Source organism: Zingiber officinale, chromosome 3B (genome assembly GCF_018446385.1).
Source record: "Zingiber officinale cultivar Zhangliang chromosome 3B, Zo_v1.1, whole genome shotgun sequence".
NCBI lineage: Eukaryota > Viridiplantae > Streptophyta > Magnoliopsida > Zingiberales > Zingiberaceae > Zingiber > Zingiber officinale.
The window spans coordinates 35,189,821-35,217,476 of NC_055991.1; the positions used below are offsets into that span (position 1 = coordinate 35,189,821).

At 37.3% G+C, this 27,656-nt stretch overlaps 1 long non-coding RNA gene across 1 annotated transcript; it reads left to right on the forward strand.

Annotated features, from left to right (window-relative positions):
* The first annotated feature begins 22,195 nt into the window (after window positions 1-22,195).
* LOC121968201 lies at window positions 22,196-27,232 on the forward strand. Its single transcript, XR_006107996.1, has 3 exons — window positions 22,196-22,490; window positions 26,703-26,745; window positions 27,214-27,232. It is a non-coding gene; the product is annotated as an uncharacterized LOC121968201 (long non-coding RNA).
* The last annotated feature ends 424 nt before the right edge of the window (window positions 27,233-27,656 follow it).

The window sequence follows — 27,656 nt, forward strand, 5'->3', positions numbered from 1 at the left end:
CTCTCTTCTTTTCTTCTCTTCGCTCCTCTACCCGATCTCCTCCTCCCCGAGCTCGCGACACCGCCGACGCCCTCTTTGCCCAAGCGTCGACGACGCGCGAGCCACCACCGACCGATCAACCCTCCGATCCGTTCATCCCCTCGCGCTAAGCAGCACAGAGAGTCGTGCCCTAAACATCCTCGATGCCACTGTCGCCACCTTCTCCAAACATCGTCCTGTGCCGAGCTTTCTTCCCGATTCAGTGAAATCGTGCCCTACCTCCGGCCATGCAAGCGCAAGGGATGCAGATCCCTCGTCGGCAGTCCGATTTCGTTCATCCTTGCGAGTGCTGTGGTCTTCAATCTATCACCGACACAAGCTTAGGGTAAGCTATGTTGATTTTAATCCTAGGAATATAGAGTTCTGAATTTTAATCTCATTAAAGGGAAGTGCCTAACTATGATGGGTATCCTGGCAGTGACTTAACCTAGTGCCACCACCAGCATCTGATCGGATCTGCTGCCATCACCGAGGAAAAGGAAAGTTAGATACAGATCTATGCTAACTTCAACAGCGATGTGGATTTAGGTACATTATTGTTAGAATTCCTAACTAATTGGATTTGAGATCGTTTTGCAAATGGCAGTGGAGGGTTGAGTGCAGTTGCTTGGTTCCAGCTTTGGACCCAGCCGCTATAGCTCCGGTTGTGAGCAATAGCACGAACAAATTTTTGGGTAAGTTGTACTATGAAATTCTTACATCTAATATTGGTTTAGATGAGTTGTTGTGATTGATTATGCTGATTGCAAATCCTAATTGGAATGTGAAATAGTTAGAATTTGTTTAATTCAAGGAATTTAAATATAAAGGAAGGATAAAATTGTTAAATAGGGCTGGAGATTTTATTTAGCTATATAGCTAAATACATTATGTTTGATATCACAGGACTTTGATTCGAGACGGTGTCTCGACGAGGGATCTATTCGGAGATGATCCTCTTATTGGAGGCGGGTACCTTGACCTATCTATTTTGATATGTCTTGTAGATATGTTTAGTAGATTTTAGCAAGTAGCAATAATTATGTTTATATCTGCATCGGCATGTCACTATTTGTTTCCGAGCATGATTTGTTTGTTACTTGTTTAGCGTTCATACCCTGCTTATTATTTATGGTATGGAGGTAGTGACATGCCATGCTTTATGATATACCGGACTGGTTAGATACCATTCCTGACATGTGTACCTAGATCATATTATTTGATCCACGTATATGGTACATGTTTTTATGGAGGTAGATAGGATCAGGATATTTCTATGCTTAGTGTCATGCACCATCTTGCATGATTGCATGCTGTACGATAGTCGACTCTATTATTGTTGAGCGTATCACCAGTTACATGGGTCTGCACAAACAACCACTCATGGGTTAGTGATTTTTATTCAGGCGGGGTGTGTGCAACAGGTTGTTCTGTTTGGCTCCGTTGGTCCGCTCATGGGTAGTGTGATGCAGCGTGGTAGTCGGTAGGGATCCCTCCTCCCTCCTCTGGACTGGCTCAGGGAAATGAGAGCATTGCGCTCCCCCACTTATGATTTGGGTAGGAGGATAGGTGTACTCCAACAGCATCCCGTCCACTCGGTCACTCATCAGAAGCAGTGACGACAGAGTGCACGGTTGTCACAACGCTACCCACTTGGTCTCACCATCGTGTGTGAGATGGTTGACTGAAGTCAGGGGTGACCAGGACATGTTATGGCATCATATGCATTATATGCATTTATTGCTTATGATTGCTGCACTTTATATGCTGCATTTTTGGTGGATGCATTGTTTGACATGCATACATGATACACATTTATTGCTTGTGTTTGCTGCACTTTATATGCTGCATATTGGATGGATGCAAATTTTGACATGCATACAGGAATTACGACACTATGGGTCTCACGACCTTGATATTCCTATACCCAGGTCCTGGTTAGTACAGATACTCCTTTGTTTTACAGTGTTACATTTTCTATATGATATCCAATAGACTGTACGCATATTTACTACTACTGGTTATTATTTACTATGCATGTCAACTAGGCATCCGCTGAGTGTTGGACTCACACCCCGTTATTACTATTTTTCAGGTTGAGGTTGTTCAGGAGGTTCCTGTGGCTAGTCCCCCACCACTGCGCGTCGCGATGAGTTCGCACATTTTGGTTTATGTTATTGTCTATGTTATTTAGACTATGTTTTCAGACTTGTAGCTTTTAGCACTTCAATCTTATACATTTTGTTATGTGCCGATGAGTTTTTATTTGAATGTATGCTGGAGTTTTGTGTTTTATGGGTGTAGTTGAGTAGGATATCGGATTTGTGTTTTATGGGTGTAGTTGAATAGGATATCGGATTTGTGTTTTATGAGTGTAGTTGAATAGGAAATTTTATGATGATTTCCTTATCTTTGCTTTAGTTTAGTTGTTACTATTAAACTGCGTGGATGCTTGCTTATTGTACTTTTATTTTTATTGTTATTGTTCAACCTGTGTTGGCCGACGTATATGTGGCCCTGAGGGCATTATAGAAAGTTTCAGATTGTCACTCGTATAGGGGAGATGCTGCCGAAATTTCTTCTGGCAGGGACTACATGGGGGCGTGACAAGGAGACCAGGACCAAAAATCAGCAAAAGATGATTTCTGGTGCTCGGGGCACCCGGACCGATCCGGGGCACCCGAACCAGGTCGGGGCGCCTAGACTCCGGGCGTCCGAAACCATTTCGGGTGCCCGAAACCCAATTTTCATCCAAAGTTGATGTGGCATATATATCGTTGTGTCGGAGATAGAATTCTATCCCATTCCAGGCGTCTGGAACCCTTCTAAGCACCCCAAGCAGAGCTATATAAGCAACCCTGCTCCTAGAAGTTAACAAGAACAAGAAAAATAGAGTAACAACACTTGTGCTTGAGTTTATCTGACTTTAGCTTTCTTATTATGTGCGTTCATTGTTGTAAGAGGCTTCTCCACCGAGAGGAGATTTTAGTGCACTTTTTCATTTGTCTTGGATTAACAACCTTCCCGGTTATAACCAAGTAAATCCGTTGAGCCTCAATTTTCTGATTCAATATTTCTTTCTATATTTATGCAAATGTTTTAATTAAGTTATAAGTTATAGAAAGGTCTTTTTGTTTTGTTTTTGTGCATGGGCTATTCACCCCCCTCTAGCCGGCCACCAAGGGTCCTAACAAGTGGTATCAGAGCTAGGATGCTTTAGGACGACTAATCGCCGAGCGAAACACACGAGATGGCCGAACCAAGCATCTACCCACCAAAGTTCGAGGGGGAGTTCGCAAGCTTGAAAAAGAGAATGGAGGTATTTTTCAAAATAGATTTTGATTTATAATTTATAATGGAATTTGGTTTTGAAGCTCTCGAGGGCAAGGAAAAGTATCAATGGACGAAGAAGGAACAAGCCGACTTCGTGTCAAATGACAAGGTATAGTTTCATTTGCTGAGCATCCTACTACTACAAGAAGTCAACTGGATCGGAGCTTACGAGTCTGCCAAGGAGCTCTGGGAAAAATTCTTGGAACTTCATGAAGGAACCTCGGAAGCGAGACTTGTGAGACAGGGCTTACTTCACAACCAGATTGGCAAACTCTGATTAGAAGAAGACGAAACTATAGCACATCTTCACTCGAGGATCAAGGAGCTCATCACCGAACTTTCGAATCTCAGAGAAAAGATAAGCAACCTGGATTCGCTAAGGTATGCTCTTAATGCATTCCCTAGAAATACAAAATGAGCATCATTAATAGATGCCTACTATATCTCTAAGGATTTAGAATCTGTTACCTTAGAAGAGTTATTTTCAACTTTTGAAATCCATGAAACAAGATGTGTAGATTCAAAGAAGGAGCCAAAGCACAACATTACCTTAAAGGCAAAAATGGACGAACAAGATTCAGAATCCTCTCTCAACGATGATGAAATGACAATGATGGTAAGATGATTTAAAAAAGTATTTAAATCTAGAAAAACTAACCATCTGCAGGGTAGAAAGAAAAGAAAAATCAAATGCTACCACTGCAATGAAGAAGGGTACATTTAAGACAACTGCCCTAAGTTGAAGAACAAGGACAAGGGCAAGAATAAGAAGCATGTCCAATCTAACAAGTACAAAATGCTAAAGGCTACGTAGGATGAAACGTCGTTTGAATCAGAGATTGAGGCTTTCTTTGGACTTGCGATAATGGTAAACCATCAAGAAACGAACACGAAGCAAGCTCGTCTGAAATGAACATCGAAAGCATCCATGAAAGGGGAGCTACATCGGATGAAAGCAGCAGTTCAGGGGGAACTACAGATGATGGGATCAACAAGGTAAGTCAGGTACAATCTCTGCCTCTCGATAAATTATTCAAGTTTGTTAAATTATTATCAAAGGATTGCTGTAAGTTAGAAAAAGAAAACCAAGAGTTAAAATTAATTCTAGCCAAATCTTATCCATTAGAAGAATTTAACAAAATAAAATTAGAAAATGATAATTTGTAAAAAGAAATAAAGAACTTGAAAAATCATACATGCTCATATAATACAAGTATTAGAAAATTTAATGGTTTAAATTGGTACCTTAATTACCACAAGGGACAAATTAGGAAAATTTCTCAGAAATATATTTCTAAAAGATTTTGAATCAACCCAGTTAGAAGGAACCTATATTGGGTTCCAAATTCATTCTTGGATTAAAAATTTAAAGTTAGGGCTTTCGGAGAGTAGATTAAATGTTTGATTTTCTTAAGAGACTTTGTCTAGAAAGTGGTAGTTGCTCCAATAACCAAGAAGGCCTAGTGCCTCGCTGATGTGTGTAGATTATATACACTTTTATGTATACTTTAACGCACATCTACTTATATTTCATTAGCATAATCTATGTTTATTACACCCTATTTCATTACAATGTCATATTTCTACTTCTTTTGTTCGTAAATCTACTCTTTGCTTGTTTTGATTGATAAGACGCGATTTGGAGCAAAAATGATGTTTAAATATAGTCTAGAGCTTCCAAAGTGTCTGGGTCATGTGGAACTCACACGGGCATGCAAAAATCAAGTTTTTCCATGTTCTAGCCGTGTGGAGGCAATGTGGGGGTCATGTGGAGGCCATGTGGAATCCACACGACCGTGTGGAATTTTCAGCACTGTAGACTGGAACTAAAATGATCATAACTTTGTACTCGATTGGAGTTATGAGCTATTTTTTATATCAAAATGTTGATAACTTCAAGATCTACAACTATTATGAAGACTTCAACCAGAGGAAATTATATATTGAAGGCCTAAAATGTGTTTCTATGAGACATGGCCTTAGCACACGGCCGTATCAAATCCTACATTTTTTGCATTGCACTCCAAGAGTAAAATAGGCATAACTTTGTGGTCCATTGGAGTTTTGGGCTGTTATTTATACTGAATTGTAACTAACTTCAAGGTCTATAACTTTGATGAAGACCTCAACTCAAGAATACCACGATAAGAGGTGATAAAATGGCCTACAAGGCTAGGCCGTGTGAGCCACACTACTGTGTCACCCCACCTGCACAACCAGAGCTAGGCTGTGTGAGCCACTTTTAGGATGTATACTAAAAGCCTTACTTTTTGTAAACATTTATTTTGAAATAAGAATCACATTTGTCAAATGTCTACATTTAGTAAAATACAGTTGCCCATTTAATTTATATTGTAAATAACATGGTGTGTGGTGTCACACAAAAGATCATGTTATCAGTTCCTTATAAATTATAAATAGTAGCTCACAACCAAGATGGATTGGGACAAACCATTGGAATGGTTGCAGTGTAATTTGGTACTAGTTTATCTTGACTATAAAATTACACTAGTACATTATGTGTGCATTGAGAAGGACCATTTGAGGTTGTTTCTTTTTATACTGACTACATAAAAGAACAACACCTCTATTATTATGGATGTGCGTACTCTTAATCCTGATATAATAACAAGCACATATACTTAGTTTGTATTTCTTTAATTTATCAATGAGTGAGATTTAGTTCGTTAAATCAATAGGCCCGATAAGTTGGAAAATAATATTATTTATATGGTGCGTTGTTGATTATAGAAAGAAACTATGTCTTAGTAATCTAGGTTGATGATGTCCCCTTGAGGAGCTCATAAGAATTGTCATGTAATTCCTGCAGGTGGACCTAGTCCGGCATGACAATGAAGTTGAGTGGTACTACTCTTGGAGCTAGATATTAATTAAGTGAGTTGTCAGTAACTAATTTAATTAGTGGGCATTCGATATCTTAAACACAGGGAGATTAATGCACTCATGATAAGAAGGAGCCCATAATGTAATTTGGGATTGGTGTGGTAGTTCAATAATAACTCTTTAGTGGTATGAGTTATTATTGATGAACTGGAGTTGGGTGTTCGGGGTGAACACAGGAAGCTCAAGTTCATCGGGAGATCAAAACCAATTTCTCCTCTTGGTCCCTGTTGTAGCCTCTATAAAGCCTTGTATCCACCAAGTCCACTTCTTACCCAAGTAATGGGTCGGACACATCCTTGCTTGGTGCAAGGGGGCCATCCAAGCTTTTGCTTGGAGCCCAAGAGGTGGCCGGCCAAGCCATGCTTGGTGTCCAAGCATGGGGCCGACCACACCATTAGAACTAAAGGGAGATTTTATTTTTTGTTAAAATCTTTTCTTTTGTAGCCATTCATGAAGGGATTTAAAAGAGAAATTTTAATTTTTAAAATTTCCTTTTATAGCCATCCTCATGGTTTTAAAAGAGAAGTTTTAAAATTTTAAAATCTTTCCTTTTATAGCTATCTACAAAAGATTAAAGAGAGATTTTAATTTTGTTAAAATCTTTCCTTATTTGTAGTTATCTATAATGTTTAAAAGAGAGATTTTAATTTTTGATAATACTTTCCTTTTTGTAACCATGATTTAAAAAGAGAAGTTTTAATTAATATTTTCTTTTTGTAGTTGCCTACATGTTTTAAAAGAGAGAGATTAATTTTAAAACTTTCCTTTATTGCCATGTACAATAGGAAATTTAGAAAAGAGTGATTTTAATTCTTGTTAAAATTTTATTTTTAAGGGGAGGCCACAAATAAGGAAGTTTTAATTATGTTTAAAACTTTTCTTTTTTACCATGACCAAGGATTATAAAAGAGAAGGAGAGGATTTCTCATGAGTCATACAACCTAAGCCTTGCCCCCTCTCCTCTCTTCCTTGTGGCCGACCCTCTCCCTTCATCTTCTTTCTTTGTTTTCTTTCCCATAAGGGCCGGTGACACCTTTCTTCTTGTCTCCTCTTTTGCTTCCTTAGGGCCGGCGGCATCAAGGATTGGAAAATCCTTGTGGCCGGTTGCTTGGAGAGGAAGAAGAAGAAGAGGAGAAGCACTTGGTGGCCAGTTGCTTGGAGGAGAAGAAGAAGAAGGAAATATCCTATTTTGGCATCCCTTGGTGGCTCGAGAGTCTTGGAGGAGAAGAAATGGTTCAGGTGGATTTCATCTTGGTAGACCGTCGCCCACACGACATCCAAGAGGAGGAGAGGAATACAACAGAAGATCAAGAGGTCTTTTGTCTACAAAGAAAGGTACAACTAGTCTATTATCCTGTTGCGCACTAGTTTATTTTCTTTGTGTGGATCCTGAAATACCAACACAAGAGGTTATCATGTTTAGGTTTTCGATTTCGTGTTTCGATTTTCTGTTTGGATCTTGTGCTTCTATTGAGGGCTCTTTAGTTAAACCTAGGGTTACTGTAAGAAGTTAAAAATCCAATTTTTTGAAAGGCTTTGTCTAGGAAGTGGTGGATGATTCCATAACCAAGAAGGCCTAGTGTCTCGCCATGTTTAACCTGGAAGCCAATATTTGAAATAGATATTTAATTAACTTCTGTAATATGGTTCAACTTCTGAAGAACATATAGGTTAAACTTGGAGTAAAAATGTTAAGTATCGTTTCCAATCCAAGTTTAACTTCTGATGAGCAACTTGGATTAATAATGTTAAGCATCATTTGCAATCCAAGTCTAACTTCAGTAGAGCACATGGGTAGCTAGGTTAAGTTCTGTGCTTGTACAAATTTTTATACAAGGGAAACAAAATGGTGTTCCAAGTAGCAACCAACAGCCACACGACCGTGCAACATTTTCAGAGAGCAAGAACGGTTAAGTCGTGTGAGCCACACGACCATGTAGCATTTCTAGAGGTCAAAAAGAGCACGACCGTATGAGCCACACGACCGTGTAGCCCATCCAGAACTAAAGCAGAACATGGCTATGTGAGCCACATGACCATGTCACTAGTCTAGAGAAGAAATAAGACATGGCTATGTGGGCCACACGGCCGTGTGGACGAGCCGTGTCATGACCAGTGTCTAACCCTATAAAAGGGTCTTTTCCCCTTTTCAACCATCTTTGGCTTGGGGCTCTTCCCATTGCTTGGGGAAGGGTTCTCTCCTTTGGGGAGGCCCTAGATCTTCCATCTTCGCCGATCCGTCCTCCTTCGGATCAAGGGAGTGCTTCCAAGGATGCTATGCCTCAAAGATAAGCATTCTCTTCTCTCTATCTCCATGTATTGAGTTGTAGATTGCTTTACTTATTGTCTTTGGTTATAATTCCCTTGTAATGGAGTAGATCTCCAGATCTAGGATGTAGGAAGTAGTTGTGATGTGTTGTGATGTATGAACTATGTATTTGGACATTTTCCTATACTATGAAGTGTTTATATAATATTCTATTATGTATTGTACCTTATATGTGTTTGATGAAATATGTGTGAGGACAATTCATATAGATATAAGGGATTTGTCTTTATGTTAAGGATGCTACTAGATTAGATAACCAGAGAATCCTTGTGACAAAAGGATACCAATTTAACCGGACATATTATGCCCTTCATAATAGAGGACATCGATACTTACCCAATTTCTAGAGTCAAAAGATATTAACATAGGGACTGATCCTTGTTAGGAAGATTAATTAGAGTTTAGAGGGTTCTCCCAAATTAATATTAGGAAGTGATCTGTGTAATCTAGGAATGTGGATTGAGGGCCCTGGTGACAAAAGGATAGCCCTATAATCAGACTTCCTAAATTACCTCTTCTACTTAATGGTGTTAGAGCTTGGGTAGACTCTTCAGTGCAATCTTCGCGGGGTTGTATCGAACTCTAGTTAGAACTCCTACACGAGTGTAAGCATGGAGTTAGGGAGATGAACAATGCATAGGGGCATTAACTAGCATCGCAACGAAACCCAAATCCTAGTATCTATTCCCCTTCATTCACTTACACTTTTTACTCTCTCTCCTCTCTTTTCTTTCTCTCTAGTGTATGTGAACCATTTTAGATTGTCTGGATAATTCTCTATGTAAAGTTAACTAGTGCTTAATCAATAGTCCTTGTGGGATCGATAATCTTTTGTATTACTGACAACGTAATTGTGCACTTGCGGTTCGTAATAAGTTTTTGGCACCATTGTCGGGGACTGTTTTCGATTAACATTAGCTGATTAGCATATGAGTTACTCTAGACATTTTTCTTTTTTCCTTTTACCTTTTCTTTCTTGTTTCCATTATGCACTTTCTTTCTTTCAATTTAAATTCTTCATTTTCTTTCTTATTTTTCTTATATAATTTTATTTCGTGTTTTTTATTCTTCATTTTTATTTCTTTTTCTCATATTTTTTTTAAATATCTTGAGCACTAACATGTCAAGTAGGCCCTTAAGAGAATTTTTCACACCCATGAATGCAAGAGCAAGATCTCCCATCGATAAAAATCATGACTCAGAAGATGATGAATTTGAGTTCCTTTGTGGAGTGTGTGGAATCACGTCTCATCCAGCTTCTATTTGTCACTTTTTTCAAAAAAATTGCTATTACTCCAGAACTTCAGTATTTGATTCAACCTCAACATCAAGATACATATGAGCATGTTCCTGATACTTATGGCTATGATTGGAGAGATTATTAAATTCAGAACCTTCAACCCCAACTAATTGTAGAGCAGAGTGAGCAGTCACTATCCCAACAGCAGATCTCTGATCCGCCTCAACATTACAATCAATTTTGGATGGATCATCAAAATTTTGATTACAACTGCATACAAAATGTTAAGCATACTTCCCAAGTAAATCAAAGTTCATCAGAGTTTCAGGCTATGGTTATCGAAATAAATTTCTAATAATGTTGTTCCTTCTGTTGATAATTTTGATGTTAGTAGACTTTTCACTACTTATGATGATAATGTGGTGGAAAAAAAGTGTAGGGAAATGTACTATTAAGGAAATGTCCCAAGGATCACCTTCTTTGGTCGTACAATCAATTGATACAATTGAATTTGTAAGAATGGAATTGGTTGATGATAACTGTATAGGGACTTGTACAATGGAAGCAAAGCCCCAAGAATCGTCACTTTTAGAGGCACTTCAACCTGAGCCAAAGCTAGAACTAGTACTTAATTATGAAGAAGTCACATCCACATGTTTAGAACTTTCAGGTACCTTTCAATAATGCATGGTTAGTAATTACTGCGATCTTTTAGAAAACATCATAGAGATACCTATGCTTGATTTTGTTGGATGTGATTCCATTACTTATAACTACATAACTAAACTTGATATGGTTTTGGTTCTTACTTATTTAATATATATATGGGAGGTATGTTTTTCCTGTGGGTTTGCACATTTTCAAGAGGCTAATAATTGGAAGCTCACACTGAACCATCTTCGACTGCTGGAAAGGATTTTTAAGGAGACAAAGATGAAGAGAGCGGAGATACACTACATTGTTCTTATAATAACAACTCTCTTCATAATAAATTGGGTTATTGGAAGAAAAGTTTGGAAGTTTCTCACTCTAGCCAGATCATGATTTAAGTGAGTTGAATAAGGGGTCGAGCTAATGACCTTAAACAAGCGTTTTTTGGGAGGCAACCCAAGTTCAATCTTGTTTTCATTTTAGTTTTAGTTTCTTTCAAGTTCCTTTTTAGTTTCTTTATTCATAATAAATCATGCCCTCTACTTAATTTTTCTAGTCTATCTTATTTTTGTAGGATTTAATGTTGTGGAGGAGTGCAATTCACATATAGGGAAGTATCTTCAAAACATGAATGTCAACCATTTGGAGCTCATCACTTGGTAACTTCTCTAAACTTCATAAATCTCCTCCACATTAAATTTTTAGATTTCATTGGAACAATGAAAAGTTTAAGTCTGGGGGATGCTTGGGCTTAGGTTAATATTTGTCATATTTCTTAGTTTTTGCACATTTATTTTTAAAACATTCCCTAGTTGCATCATTCATCACATTATGGCTGCTTGTTCCTTAATGCAAAATATTTACATGCTTGTTCTAGATTTATGTGGTTTATGGGTTAATTATGGTGCTAGTATATTTAGTAATTTATCTTTTTCTATCTATGATAGCATGAAATGAGCAATGTTTTTACTATAAGAGTTTAAGTATTGACCTTGTTTTAGGATCTCTTACACCTTACCTAGTTTTGATGGTGGATAATTTTGAAAATAGTCATGATTCATAGAACTTGATTAGTACTAGTGTTTCTATGGTGACTTCTTGTTAACCTCCGTAAGTGTACGAAAATATCGCAAGTAATATAAAAGATTATCGTATCCACAGGGACTGGAATAAGCACTAAGAATATCTCAATGCGAATTAGCTAGACAACAAATCAATGGATTGACAAAGTCTAAGTGTAACTATGAAAAGTAAACAAAAAAATGAAAGAATAGGCAATAAGAATAAAGGCAATGATAAGGGATATTCTAGGAGTTTTGGTTTCTTTGTAAGGTTGTTCAATGTAAATGATCTACCAAATCCTTTTTCTCAATTGTCCATCATTTGTAGAAGGTTGTCGGTTCTCTCTTGCAATAGAGAACTAACCTAGGACTGAAATCCATACCTAGATTAATCAATTAGGAATGAATCTATGTTATTTTTACACGGGCTTGCCTGTCACATGCGTCCCTAGAAAAATCAACATAAGAATCCATCACTCATCAACCCATCAAGATATAAAGATTAATTCAACCTATCTATCCTACCTTCTTGAAATACCTAATTTCCCCTTCAAGATTACCCCTCAAGCATCCTTACACGGGCATGTTCCTGTCATGAAAATCCTTCGGAAAATCGAATGAAGAGCAATCCATACAAGATCCATAAGATATTCAAACATTCAATCAAGCATGGTAATTAAGCCCTAATCACAATAATCCATACAAGAAAGAATAGATACAAAACAGGACATATCCACAAGAGTTTTACATCAAGAAATCCTTAGAAACACTCCCTCCATCCTAGAACAAGATATCTACTCCATAAATCGAAGAAAGAAATCCGAAAACATAAAGATTACAAGCATTCTTGATCCCAATCCAAGAAAAGGAAAAAAAGAAGGCTTATCTATGATGAAGACGGTCTTCGGATCCAATCTACGTTCCCAGAGTTGAATCGGTGAAAATCTTCCCTTAGATCGCCTAGAAATCCACCCAAGAATGGAAGGAATCACCCAAATCTTCCTTTCTCCCAAAGGGGAGAAGATCCCCTTTCAATTCATGAAGGAAGCCTTATATAGAAGAGGGGTTTGGGCGCCACACAGCCCTGAAGCACGACCGTGTGAGGTTCACACGGCTTGCTCCATTCTCTTCTCTGCCAACCTCACACGGTCGTGTGAGGTACACGGTCGTGGCTTGCCTCTACCAAAGACCCCCTTGCATGACCGTATAGATCTACACGGCCTGAGCTGCCCTTGCCTTTGGAAACCTGGCACGGTCGTGTGGTACACACGGCCAACACTCTCTTGCTCACTGGAAACCTCACACGGTCGTGTAGCATACACGGTCGAGGCTTCTCTGGTCTTTGGAAAACTGACATGGTCGTGTGGTGTACACGGCCTAGGATTCATTGGGCTTCAAATCTTGGCACGACCAGGCCATCTTCCATCTCTGCTGCAACTACACGGCCTCTCATCTCCACATGGCCTAGGCAAACCCCCATGGCAGGGCCGTGTGGGGTTCAAGTATCATGGCTTCCTCCATCGCTTTGCTTGCAGATTTGGCCTCGAACACGCATCCTTCACCAAATTCGACTCCTGTGTACAAAAAATGCACAAAAGCAGATCTCCGAACAAAGAGAGTAAATATGCTAAAAAGGAAAGCTGGAAGTACAAAAATACGTAGACAAAGCATATGCAAAATATGTAAATGTGCGTCAAAACATGCTAACAAGTGTATACAATCTACGCACATCACTTCTCAAACTACATTTTAGTTACTGGATGAGACTTGAATCATGTCAACTCATTTGGGAAAAATTAAAATATCCCAACATTTGCATTTATTTGTATATGTGTTCAAGTATTGCATCTTGCAATCACTTAGAAAAAAAATGATGATGAAAAAAATGAATGAATATATCAAGCATGCCTTTGAGACCATGGGTAGATTGTGGAAGATGAACCAAGCGTGTGGCAGGTAAGTGTCTATCGTCAGAAGTATAAGGAACACAGTTTTATGACGACTTGACTAGGCTTAGGGATTGATACTTGATAAATTTATGCCACTATTGCACTGAGTACGGAGAACTACTACTTAAGCCATACTCAAACAACTTTTGTATCTTGCTCACCAATGAAATCATTTGATAGGATTAAATTGACTTGCTAGAGATTATGATGCACTATTTAACCACATGAGTTTAGATGCAGTTTTTGCTTGAGGACAAGTAAAAGTTTAAGTTTGGGGGTGTGATGTGCGTAGATTATATACACTTTTATGCATACTTTAGTGCACATTTACTTATATTTTATTAGTATAATCTATGTTTATTATTTCATTATAATGTCATATTTCTATTCCTTTTGTTCAGAGATCTACTCTTTGCTTGTTTTGATTGATAGGACGCGATTTGGAGCAAAACCGATGCTAAAATGAAGTCTAGAGCTTCCAAAATATCTGGGCCATGTGGAACTCACACGGGCATGCAAAAATCAAGTTTTTCCATGTTCTAGCCGTGTGGAGGCCGTGTGGGGGTCGTGTGGAATCCACACAGCCGTGTGATGGTCTTGTGGAATTTTTAGCACTACAGACTAAAACTAAAATGACCATAACTTTGTGCTCGATTGGAGTTACAGGATGTTCTTTATATCAAAATGTAGATAACTTCAAGATCTACAACTCTTATGAAGATGTCAACTAGATAAAAGCAAATCTTGAAGGACTAAAATTATTTTCTATGAGACATAGCCTTGGCACATGACCGTGTCAAATCCTGCATTTTCTACACTGTATACCAAAAGTGAAATTGTCATAACTATGTGATCCATTGGAGTTTTAAGCTGTTCTTTATATTGAATTGTAGCTAACTTCAAGATATACAATTTTGATGAAGACCTCAACTCAAGAATACGATGATAAGAGGTGCTAAAATGGCCTACAAGGCTAGGTTATGTGAGTCACATGGCTGTGTCACCCCACCAGCACAACTAGAGCTAGGCCGTATGAGCCACACGAGTGTGCAATATTTTTAGAGAGCAAGAACAGCTAGGCCGTGTGAACCACGCGACCATGCAGCATTTCCAGAGGTCAAAAATAACTAGGCCATGTGAGCCACACAGCTATGTTGCTTATCCAAAACTAAAGCAGAACATGACCGTGTGAGCCACATGACCATGCCACTAGTCCAAAGAAGAAACAAAACATGACCGTGTGGATGGGTCGTGCCATGACCCGTGTCTAAGCCTATAAAAGGGGGTTTTCTCCCCTTTTCATCCATCTTTGACTTGGGGCTCTTCCCCATTGCTTGGGGAAGGGTTCTCCCCTTTGGGGAGGCCCTAGATCTTCCATCTTCGCCGATCAGTCCTCCTCTGGAGCAAGGGAGCACTTCTAAGGATGCTATGCCTCAAAGATAAGCATTCTCTTCTCTCTATCTCTATGTATTGAGTTGTAGATTACTTTACTTATTGTCTTTGGTTGTAATTCCTTGTAATGGAGTAGATCTCCAGGTCTAAGATGTAGGAAGTAGTTGTGATGTGTTGTGATGTATGAACTATGTATTTGGACATTTTCCTATGCTATGAAGTGTTTATATAATATTCTATTGTGCATTGTGCCTTGTATGTGTTTGACGAAATATGTGTGAGGACAATTCATATAGATATAAGGGATTTATCTTTATGTTAAGGTTGCTACTAGATTGGATAACTGGGGGATCCTTGTGATAGAAGGATACCCATTCAACCAGACATATTATACCCTTCATGACAGAGGGCATCGATACTTACCCAATTTCCAGAGTCAAAAGATCTTAACATAGGGAATGATCCTTGTTAGTAAGATTAATTAGAGTTTAGAGGGCTCTCCCAAATTAATGTTAGGAAGTGATTTGGGTAATCTAGGAACGTGGACTGAGGGCCCTGGTGACAAAAGGATAGCCCTATAATCGGACTTCCTAAATTATCTCTTCTACTTAATTGCATTAATATACCGTTAGGAAGTGGCTTGTGTAATATAGGAATGTGGATTCAGGGTCCTTGTGATAGAAGGATAGCCCTATAATCTGGAACTTGTTATAGAAGGATAGCCCTATAATCTGACTTCCTAAATTACCTCTTCTACTTAATGACATTAGAACTTGGGTAGAATCTTCGGTGCAATCTTTACGGGGTTGTATCGAACTCTAGTTAGAACTCCTACACGAGTGTAAGCATGGAGTTAGGGAGATGAACAATGCATAGGGACTTTAACTAGCATCGCAACGAAACCCAAATCCTAGTATCTATTCCCCTTCATTCACTTTCGCTTTTTACTCTCTCTTCTCTCTTTTCTTTCTCTCTAGCGTTTGTGAACCATTTTAGATTGTCTAGATAATTTGCTATGCAAAGTTAACTAGTGCTTAATCAACAGTCCCTGTGGGATCGATAATCTTTTGTATTACTGATGATGTAACCGTGCACTTGCAGTTCGTAATACTCGCCACAGCTTGGAAGCCAATTAATGAAATAAAATGTTTAATTTACTAACTAATAAAGTATTTAATTGTAATTAATACTTTAATTAGTTACTCAAACATGTTTTTAACTTAGATTTTTTTTTTGCAAAACTTAAAGTTTCTAAAATTATTTACGTTGTAAATTTTTTAAGTGATATTAAAATTATTTTCAAAGTTTTTCAAAGTTTTCAAAAACTTGATAAGTTTTTCAAAATTATTGGAAAATCAGAATTTTTTTAACTAAAAACTTTCTTATTTTTGAAAAGTTATCCTTAGATTTTTTTTAGTACTCCATTTTTATATGATCAAAGGGGGAGAAGAGAATATTAAGTTTATGTGGAGGTAGCTTAATTTTTTTAACTTTTTGCACTTTATTTCAAAATTTATTTCTTTTACTTTATGTTGGTTTATCCTAACTTAATTTGGATTGCTCACATCAAAAAGGGAGAGATTGTTGGTACCCCAAGGTAGTTTTGATATGATCAAACAAGTTAGGTTAGGTCCTGTTGGGTTTAACCCTGTGTCTAAGTGTGAAGGAACTTAGGAGCATAGGAAGTCGAGCGAAAGATTCAGCTAGTGAGAAGGACGGCACGGGAGAGAACCGACGAGCTTGGTGCGTCTGAGGGACGAGGTGCTACGGAAGAGTACACCGGTGGACAAGAAGGGAGCGTGCGGTGTTTCCGAGGGACTAGAAGTTAGAGCAGAAGATTGCTCGAGGAACAAAAGACGCAGCTGTCTGAGGGACGAAAAACTGTGGAAGAGTACGCTGGCGGACGAGAAGGAAGCAAGCAGCGATTCTGAGGTACGAGAAGCCGGAGAGGAAGTTTGCTCGAGAAGGCTAGATGTTGGATTCGGGTGACCCCTATTCCGGATGGCCGAAATCACCCAAGTGAGTGGAGCTAGAGAAGAAGACCCGGACCGATGCGAGCGGAACCGGAGCACGACACCGGGACCAAAAATCAACAAAAGCTTATTTCTGGTGCTCGGGGCACTCGGATCGATCTGGGGCGCCCGGAATGGTTCCGGGCGCCCGAAGTCCGGGCACCCGGAACCATTTCGGGCAACTAGAATCCAGTTTTCATCCAAAGTTGACATGGCGTGTACCATTACATTGGGGATAGAATTCTATCCCATTCTAGGCGCCTGGAACCCTTCCAGGTGCCCCGAGTAGGGTTATATAAGCAGCCCTGCTCCTAGAAACTAACAAGAACAAGAAAAATAGAGAAATAACACTTGTGCTTGAGTTTGTCTGAGTTTAGCTTTCTGATTCTGTGCGCTCATTGCTGTAAGAGGCTTCTCTGCCCAAAGGAGATTTTTAGTACACTTTTTCATCTGTCTTAGATTACCAACCTCCCCGGTTGTAACCAAGTAAATCCGCTGAGCCTCGACTTTCTGATTCATTATTTCTTTCTATGTTTATACAAGTGTTTTAATTAAGTTATAAGTTCAAGAAAAGTGTTTTTGTTTTGTTTTTGTGCAGGGACTATTCTGTTGGAGTGTATACTGAAAGTCTAAGCTTTTGTAAACATTTATTTTGAATAAAGAATCACATTTGGTCAAATTATCTACATTTGTTTGTAGTTGTTCAATTAATTTATATTGTAGATAACATAGTATGTGGTGTCACATACAGAAGATGATGTTATCAGTACCTTATAAATTATAAATAGTAGCTCACGACCAAAATGGAAAAGAACAAATCATTGGAAGGTCGTAGTGTAATTAGGAATTAGTTTATCTTAACTATATAATTACACTAGTACACTTAGAGTGTATTGAGTAGGACCATTAGAGGTCATTTTTTTTATACTGACTTTATAAAGGAACAAAGACCTCAGTTATTATGGAAGTGTGTGCTCTTAATCCTAATATAATAACAAGCACATATATTTGATATCTATTTCTTTAATTTATCAATGGGTGAGATTTAGTTCGATAAATCAATAAGCCCGAGAAGTTGGGAAATGATATCGCTTATAGTGTGTGTTGTTGATTATAGAAGGAAACTGTGTCCTAGTGATCTAGGTTGATAATGTCCCCAAGATGAGCTCATAAGGATTGTCATGTTAAACCCTGCAGGTGGACTTAGTCCGACATGACGATAAGGTTGAGTGGTACTATTCTTGGATTAAGATATTAATTAAATGAGTTGTCAGTAACTCACTTAATTAGTGGGCATTAGACATCTTAAATATAGGGAGACTAACACACTCATAATAAGAAGGAGCCCAAAAATGTAATTTGGGATTGGTGCAGTAGTTCAATAATAGTTCTCTAGTGGAATGAATTATTATTGATAAAATTAAATTGTGTGTTCGGGGCGAACACGGGATGCTTAATTTTATTGGGAGACCAAAACCAATTCCTCCTCTCGGTCCCTATCATAGCCTCTTATTTATAGAGTACTATATCCACCTATACCCACCTTCATACCCATGATGTAGGGGCCGGCCAAGCTAGCTTGTGGATCAAGCTAGGGCCGGCCAAGCCTTGGTTCATGGGTGGCCGACCCTAGCTTGAACCCAAGCTTAGGTGGTCGGCCCCCATTAAATTAAAAAGAATTTTAATTTTAAATTTTTCTTATGTGAAAGATATAATTTATTGGAGAGATTAAAAATTAAAATATCTCTTTTAAAAGGATCTACAAAAGATTAAAGAAAGAGATTAGATCTCTTTCCTTATTTGTAGATTGGAAAGATATTTTATTTTTCTTCTTTGTAAATTATTCACATGTTGAAAAATTAAAATTATAGAAATTTCTTTTTATCAACCATGAAGGGATTTTAAAGGGAAATTTTATTTTTTAAAATTTCCGAAGACAAATAAGGAATTTTAATTGTTGATTGAAATTGTCTTGTTTGCTCTTAATGATGTGGCCAGCCATGACATGAAGGTTTAGGAAATTTTGTTTAATTTTTCTTAATTAATTCATGTCAAGGAAAGTTAAGAAAATTTTATTATAATTAAATTTCCTTATTTGCCAAAGCTAAGAATTATAAAAGGGAGGGTTTTGGGAGCCTTCAAGGTGAACAACCTCTATTATTTTCTCCCTCTTTTTCTTCCTTCTTGTGGCCGGCCCTTCTCTTTTCTCTTCTCTCCATCCTTGTGGCCGAACCTCACATCTTCTTGGAGATCAAGTTGTGGTCGGATTCTAGCTTAGAGAAGAAGGAGAGAAAGCTTGTATCCCTTGGAGCATTGGTGGTGTTTTCTCTTTATCCTTGGAGAAGGTCTTGTTGTGGCCGAACCTTGCAAGGAGGAGAAGAAGGTGCTTTGGTGGTTTCTCATCTCGGAAGATCGTTGCCCACACAACGTCCGAGGTTAGAAGAGGAATACGGTAGAAGACCTAGAGGTTTTTGCTTGCAAAAGAAAATGTATACTAGTATTTAATTTCCGCATCATACTAGTTTTATCTTCATGTAAAAATACCAAATACAAGAGGCATGCGATTCTAGTATTTCGAATTTGTTTTTGATGTTGTATTTTTTTGTTTTTCTTTTCCTTGTGATTTGATTGTTCTTTTCGGTTGACCTAAAGTTATTTAAGGAAATTAAATATTAGCTTTCCTTAAAAGGCTTTGCCTAGGCGGTGGTGGTTGTTCCCATATCCAATAAGGTCATGTGCCTCGCCATGCAGTCCTGGAAGACAATTCTGGAAATTAATATTTAATGAAATTAATAACCTAGGTGATTTGGATCGAACGTATTAAGTTCCGCAAGAGATCCAAGTCTAAACCTAAAAGAACAAGTAAATTAAACTTTGGATCAAACGTGTTAAGTTCCGTAGGCGATCCAAATTTAATTTAAAAGAACACATGGTAGCTAGGAAAGATTTAGACCTTTGTACAAAAAATTTTGTACAGTGGAACCATTAGGTTTTCCGAGTAGCAACCAACATATTCAACCCCCTCTAGCCGGCCGCCAAGGGCCCTAACAGGTAGCATGTCTTGAAACAATCATCTTTTGTTCCCAGGGATGATAGAATTGGTAACCCTTAGTTTCCTTAGGGTATCCAATAAATAAACACTTATCAGGCTTAGCGTTCAACTTGTCTGATATAGTCCTCTTCACATAAGCAGGACATCCCTATATCTTCAAATAAGATATGAGGATTTTCTTACTAGTCCATAACTTAAATGGAGTAGTTGAGATTGCCTTCATCGGGACTCTGTTTAGTAAGTAAACAACTGTCATGAGTGCATAACAGCAAAAGGTTTTGGGAAGATCTGCATGATCCATCATTGACCTAAGCATGTCTAACAAGGTTTGATTACGCCTTTCCGATAAACTATTATGTTGTGGCATATAAGACGGAGTCCATTGAGACAATATACCATTGTCCCTTAGATAATCTTGAAACTCTTAGCTTAAATACTCACCACCTCGATTGGATCAAAGTTTCTTGATATTTTTACCAAGTTGTTTCTCTACTTCAATTCTAAATTCTTTAAACTTTTCAAAGGCTTCAGACTTATGTTTCATTAGATACACATACCCATAACGAGAATGATTATCAATGAAATTAATGAAGTAGCTATAATCTCCTAGTGCATGAGTTGACATTGGTCCACATACATCGGTATGTACGAGCCCAAGCAACTCATCAACTCGTTCACCCTTTCCAGAAAAAGGTAACTTAAACATGAATCACATGTATCTAATTCAAATGATTCAAGAACTACAATCTTTTGCAATTCGGACATGCGTTTCTTGCTTATATGGCCAAGGAGACAATGTCATAAGTAAGAGGTTAATTGATTATCTAATCGGGTGTATTTATTACTCGTATCGATATTGAATGTGTCACTAGATGTATCTAACGCGTTGATGTTATTGCATAAAGTTCCAGTGCCATAAAGAACACTATTCAACATTATATAACAATAATTGTTACTAAAAGTCAAATGGAAACCTTTTCTATTTAAGTAAGAAATAGAAACAATGTTCTTTATTAATGTGGGAACAAAATAATAATTATCTAGTTCTAAGACAAGTCCACTAGGAAGCTGTAACAAGTATGTTCCAATGGCAACTGTAGCAACCTTTGCTCTATTCCCAACTTGCAGACTTGTTTCTCCCTTGACGAGTGTTTTGGTATTCCTTAGCCCCTGTATGTTATTACATATATGTGAGTCATACCCAATATCCAATATCCAAGTGTATGAGGAAATAATATGACAATTAATTATGAAAATACCTGAAGAGGATGGGACATCAGATGCCTTATTCTTCTTCACAGACTCATGATATATCTTGCAGTTTCTTCACTAGTGTCCCATCTTGCCACAATAATGGCATGGGCCCTTTTGTGCCAGTTCTACAATCTTAGCCTTTTTGCTCTTCCCCTTATCATGATGTTTTGGTTTCCTCTTAGAACCTTTTTTGGAGGAGTCTACTAACATCATAATTTTCTGTTCACCTTTAACGGAAGGTTCTACAGTCCTGATCATATTAATCATCTCGGGAATGGTCAATTCCAAATTGTTCATCCTATAGTTCATCACAAATTGTGAATGACTTTTCGGTAAACTATGTAGAATTAAGTCAATACTTAACTCATGATCTATTGTAAAATCGAGTGATGCTAAACACTCTATGTAGCCATTTATTTGTAGTACATATTGTACTACGGACAAACCCTCCTACATCTTTGAGCAAAAGAGAAGCTTAGAGACCTCGAACCTTTTGGACCTAGCTTGCTCATCAAATATCTCACAAAGATGATAGATAATGTAACACCCCAAATTTTATGATTTGGAGTCCTAAAAGACCTTATTAAAATCTAGAAATGTTTTAGAAAAATTCTAGAGATTTTTAGAAATTTTTAGAGTATTTTTATGTAATTTTTGGAGGTCGTTTGGTATTTTTATCAAAAGAAAGAAGTTTTGAAAAAAAAAAAATGTCCAAGCCGAGGCTTGAACCGGCAACCCCTGACCCGAGCAAAATTTGACTAACCAACTGGACTAGCAATTGTTACTTAATCAAATAAAGGGAGAATTCTATTTAAGTAGTAGAAGTTAATAACAAGAAATAATAGGGAGAAAAATAGTTGCAACCGGGATTCGAACCCGCAACTCCAAACATGAGCCAAGTCACGGCTGATCAAGTGCTCCAGCCGTCGGTTCTGTTTAGAAAAGGTAGGAAAGTTATTTAAGTTAACAGAATTTGGGGAAATTAAAGGGGGAACTTAGGTGTTAATTACCGTAACCCGAAACCTTTTCCCTAAACCTAATTTTCCTCTCCTTCCTCTCTCCCGACGGCGTTTCTCTTCTCACGCGAGCAGCAGCGATTCTTTTCTCGGGCGGAGAACAATGTCACGGCTAGGGCATAGTTTTCCAGCGGCCGGCCAAGGTTCATCCGAGAGCTCTTCGCCTTCCCGAGATCCTCTCACCGAGAAGAAGCTATAGGCGCAAGGAGAGACCGGGAAACTCGAGCTAGCCGAAACCCTAGAAGTTCTCCTCCTCCGGTTGTGAGACCAAGAAGCCAAGTAAGACGCTACTCACCTGCAGTAGGATAGTTTCGATTCCTTGTTCCTTTTCATTTCGAATTTCCTGTGAAGATTGGGGTTTAGGGCTTACTGCCGTGAGTTGTTAAGAAAGAGGGAAAGGGTTTTGTTTTTTTTATTGGATTAGATTCTGAACCTTGCTTATTCCTGTTTTCGAATTTTACTGTGAAGTTTTGTTTAGCACAGCAATTCATTTCTTTTGAAATTTTTGCTGTGAGTTCAGAGGTTAGGCATATGAATTCGGTTTAGTTGAGTTTTCCAAGTTGTAACATAGTTCTAGCATTCTGGATAAATAAGATGAGTTACTGGTTTATAGATTGCCCTATATAGGTTCAAGTCGTGAATCAGTTTCATATAGGATTCTGTTCTGAGCTTTCAACAAACTTAATTTGGTTAGTTGGAAGGGATACAAGCCTTAGATTCCTGCTGCTAGGCTATGAATAAGAAAAGTTCAGTTTAATTAGCATGTAGTTCTGTTTTTGGTGGATTTATGTCGAAGGGTTAAGCTTTTGTTCCCTTACCGTAGCACTAAACAGAGAACACTTGGGTTCGGTTGTGTTATGTAATAGGTGTGAACAGCTTTAGTTATGGAAACATTCAAATGGATTTTAGTAGCTATATTAGACCCTCCTTTGTCAATTCTGTAACATGAGGGTAGACCTGGTGTTATTAATGTTTTTTTGACATGCAGATTTAGATTCCTTTGCAGTGCAGATTTTCGTTTAGTATTTCAGCTTCAGCTTCAATCTGCAGGTTTAGATTTCAGTTGAACAACCCTTATGTTTTCCTTATTACCCTACTACTTGTTCAGATTTAGATTTAAGTTTTCATTCTGTGGATTTAGTTTCCGGTTTGAGCTTACGGTTTAGTAAATCGGTTTAGATCATGTTGTAACATGTTTAAAGATCTCTACTGCTCTATAAAAGTATAAGTTTTACAAGGGTATTAAGCTTTAACAGATTTCTTTGTGTTGAATAGCTATGTTGTAGCATTTGATTTCTCTGGTTGTTTGTGACTTTAAATATGTTTAGTTTTGTGTTGAATAACTAAGCATGAACAATCCCTTTAGAGCTACAAGTGTAGATTTTTAGTTAATATTCTAACACAGATTTTTATCGAGCTTACAAGCATAGATTTTATTAAGTTTGACATGCAGATTTTGTTAAAGCTTATGGTATGCAGCATTTTGATTAGCTTAGTATGCAAATTATTTTGTTAAGATGGCATGTAGATTTATTTTTGTTTAAACTACAGTTTTAGAACTTCTCAAGTATAGCAGTTTCAGTTGTTATAGCATCCAATCTTAGTTTGTTTAAGTATTCCCTTTCAGTTTGTTTAAGCATTCACTCTTAGTATGTTTAAGTGTGGAATTTCAGTTTATCTAAGCATTTCAAAGTTAGAATTCGCTTAAACATTTCAGTTTCTTTTTAAAGAAGTATTCTTTTAGAAGTATTAACAAGTATAAGAAAGATAAAGAAAAGAAAGAAAAGGCCAAGACTTTAAGTAGATCCCGAAGTCAAGACTTTAGGGATTTTGGCACACAATGTGCTAAAGAAAGTGCCGAGGCATTATATATTAGAAGTATTAAAAGATAACAAGTATTTTACTTTTATCAGTGGCACTGTACTAGACTCTCAGTAGTCCTTGGGCTGGGCTCCCATAGTCGGTCCCTAGGTTTAGATAACCTAGTATGCAGGACTCTCAGTAGTCCTTAGGCTGGGCTCCCATAGTCGGTCCCTAGGTTTAGATAACCTAGTAAAGCTTACTAGATTCGGGACCAGCTATCTCGGGTCTAGTTAGGGATGCGCGCATAGCAAGTACAGTTGCCGGGCCCAAGAAGAAGTTGATTATTATTTTGAAGTATTATAAGTATAAGTTTTTGGACAAGTAAAACGAGTTTTATATAAACATAAAGTATTAAAGATTAAGTTTAGAACAAATGAAATAAGATTCATATAGTTCTAAAAATCAGTAAGTTTAGTTCTTTATTCTACCATGTTTATCTAGTAGATGAGTAGTTTTCATGTTTACCTATTAGATGTGTAACGACCCAAATTTCCTCAATTAGAGTCCTAAAAGTAATTTAAAAATATTTAAAAATGCTATATAAATATTCTAGGGATTTTTAGAGTATTTTTATGTAATTTTTGGAGGTCGTTTGGTATTTTTACTAAACGAAGGAACTTTCGACAAAAAAATGTCCAAGCTGAGAATTGAACCCACGACCTTTGACTTGGTCAAAACCCAGTTGACCACGTGGGCAAACAGATTTTTCTGTTTAGAATGTTTAGAAAAGGTAGCGAATTTATTTAAGATAGTTAACAGAATATTATAAAAGGGATAAGATGATCTTGGATTTGTTTGTTTAGAAAAGGTAGCGAATTTATTTAAGATAGTTAACAGAATATTATAAAAGGGATAAGTTGATGTTGGATTTGTTTGTTTAGAAAAAGTAGCGAATTTATTTAAAATAATTAACAGAATATTGGATTATAAAAGGGATAAGTTGATGTTGGATTTGTCTGTTTAGAAAAGATAGCGAATTTATTTAAGGAGTTAACAGAAATATTAAGTTATAAAAAGGGATAAGTTGATGCTCAGTTTTCCCATGACTTAAACCATTCTCTCCTTCTCTTCTGCGTACGATGGCGGAGCTCGGGCAGAAAACGAAAGGGAGTTAGGGCATCATCTTCGGCGGACGGCTAAGGTCCTAGAAGCCCTTTTTGTTCGGTTGTGAGTCCAAGAAGCAAGGTAAGTGCTTCTCACCTGCAGTAGGAGTAGTTTCGGACCTTTGTTCTTCTTGAATTCGAAGCATAAGAAGCGCTTATAGTGTAGATTTTTAATTAAGCCTATAGTACAGATTTTAATTAAGCTTATAGTGCAGATTTTTATGTAGGCTTATAGTACAGGTTTTAATTAAGCTTATAGTGCAGATTTTTAATTAAGCATATAGTGCAGGTTTTAATTAAGCTTATAGTGCAGATTTTTAATTAAGCATATAGTGCAGATTTTAATTAAGCTTATAGTACAGATTGTTATGTAGGCTTATAGTGCAGATTTTAATTAAGCTTGTAGTGCAGATTTTTAATTAAGCCTATAGTGTAGATTTTTAATTAAGCTTATAGTGCAGATCTTTATGTAGGCTCATAGTGCAGATTTCTTTAGAGCTTGTAGTGCAGATTTCTTAGAGCTTAAAATACAGATTTCTTTAGAGCAGATTTCTTTAGAGCTTGTAGTGCAGATTTCTTAAGAGCTTATGATACATACTTCTTTAAAGTTTATAGTGCAGATTTTTTGTGGAACTTGTAGTGCAGATTTTTGGTGGAACTTGTAGTGCAGATTTTTGGTGGAACTTATAGTGCAGTTTTTAAAGAAAAAGATTATAGTGCAATTTGGTTAAGTATTATAGTGCAGAATTTATGTTTGCATAGTATGCAGAAATAGTGTAGCATAGAATGCAGAATCTTGATTAGTATAGTATGCAGAATTTTAATTAGCATAGTATGCAGATTTTTGTTTATGCATTTCAAAGTTAGAATTTGTTTAAACATTTCAATTTTTAAAGAAGCATTCTTTTATTAGAAGTATTAACAAGTGTAAGAAAGATAAAGAAAAGAAAGAGAAAGGTCAAGGCCTTAAGTAGATCCCAAAGTCAAGACTTTAGGGATTTTGGCACACAAGGTGCTTAAAGAAAATGCCGAGGCATTATATATTAGAAGTAATAAAAGATAACAAGTATTTTACTTTATTTAAGAGGCTAGTACCCGACTTCCGAGGTTGTCGTTAAACAAATCCGAGGTCTTGGCCCTGGTAGACCGAGGTCTGCTCTTTTAGGATTGGTGGCTCGCTACCCCAACCTATTAGGGAACGCGCATAAGATGGTACTACGCCTGGGCCCAAGAAGAAAGTTGATTATTATTTTGAAGTATTAAAGTATAAGTTTTTAAACAAGTGAAATAAGATTTAGAAAGTGTTTAAAATTCAGTAAGATTATGCTAGCATGATTGCATAGATTTGTTATACACGTTTAGCATTTCAGTATGTTTCTTTTGCTTGAAGATGAGCATGAGTAGTTTTCCTTTTGAGCATTCAACTTTTAGATTTCAGTATATTCACATGCATATTCGAGTTTTGTGAGTTAGATAGCGCTTACTAAGCAATTTTGCTTATAGATGCATTTTCCTCTTACTGCAGATAAAGGAAAGGAAAAGTTATAGCAAAGGAAGGCGACAAGGAGGTGCGGATGGATGTGTGATGCCTGGACTATAGAAGCCTTGGGATTTAGCATAAGAATTTATTAACAAAGAGTTGAGTAGAATGTATTAGATGAGTCATTTAGTCTTCCGCTGTTAGTTAATTGTAAGTTTTGAGTTCTCCGAGAGTTTTAGGAATTACTATCAATATGCGTACAATGTTAGTTAAGATAAGCTAGTAGTCCAGTAGCGCTCCGCCCTCACAGTCCAGTAGTGAGGAGGGCGGGGTGTTACAAGATGAGCAGCATGATTAACTATTAGAATTACATGAGTAGATTCCTTAGCTTTTCTTTGCTATTAGTTTAACATGAGCAGTTATGTTTATGCTTTACTTTCTTTTAGAGCATATAGTTTCTAGTTCTTTTCGTATACATGCACATTCGTGATTTTGAGAGTTAGATAGCGCTTTCTAAGCAAATTTTGCTTATAGACTACACTTCCTCTTACTGCAGATACAGGAAAGGAAAAGATATAGAAAGGAAGGCGACAAGGAGGTGTTTGAAGGATGTGTGATGTCAGGACTATGGAAGCCTTGGGACTAGGAAAGAAGTTTTAATTTTAGTTTCCGCATTTTAGTTATTGTAAATATTTGAGTTATATTTTAAGTTCATGTCATTTGAGATTATTCTGTTTAGATTGCATGTAGGATGAGTTTAGTTTAGTAAGTAGATATTTGTGTGTTTGATACTTATTTAACTGCGTGGTTGATTGATATGTGTTCCAGCCGCTTGTGGCTGAGTATATATTGCATGTATTGTTGAATATGGTCACCGGTACAGGGGAGATTTCGTCGAAATTTTTCGGTAGAGTTTCCATGTGATTTTTAATCATACCGGTTAAGTAGAGTTAGTAGTTAAGTAACGGTCATCCTTAGAGAGTAGTAGTAGTAAGAAGG